Raw genomic sequence first — 678 nt, 5'->3', positions numbered from 1 at the left:
GGGGGTAATATTCTGGACACACTGGGGTAATATGCTGGACACACTGGGGCAGATTGCTGGACACACTGGGGGCAGGACTGGAGGCATGGGCAGAATGTAGATACGGGGCATGATTGGAGACACGGGGCAGAATGAAAGACATGGGGCAGGATTGGATTATGGGGCAGGATGGGGAGATCATATGGAGTAGAATGGATACTCATGAGGGCAGGATGCGAGAACATATGGCTGGAGCCAGGAATTAGATATACGGGGCCAGGATGGGGATTATTACCATAGGGGCTAATTAAGGGATATTATTACTGCAGTGATGTATTTATTTTATTTTTTTTAGTATACTGTTTTAAATGGGGGGGGGGGGGGCAGGCCTGTTACTGTGCAGAGTGACACTATGTCGCCTTTTTTTCTTCATGTGGTGTTGTGTAGAAGTTGTGAAAAATTAAGTAATGTGTTCTGCAAGCGGAGCTCGAGATAACTGTTATTTCTTGCAGAAACGAGTCCTGGCTGGAAGAAATGATGGCAGTCTGTGCTGGATGAAAGATGAAGGAGTTCACCTAGAGACATCACTGGTGAGTCAGTGTTACCTATACACTGACACTATACACTGTATACTATATACAGAGGTCCTGTGTACAATGTCACCAGTGATCACTGTATAACCTACACATTATATACAGA

The sequence above is a fragment of the Ranitomeya imitator genome, chromosome 5 (genome assembly GCF_032444005.1).
Source record: "Ranitomeya imitator isolate aRanImi1 chromosome 5, aRanImi1.pri, whole genome shotgun sequence".
NCBI lineage: Eukaryota > Metazoa > Chordata > Amphibia > Anura > Dendrobatidae > Ranitomeya > Ranitomeya imitator.
Note: the sequence above shows the minus strand (reverse complement) of the source record.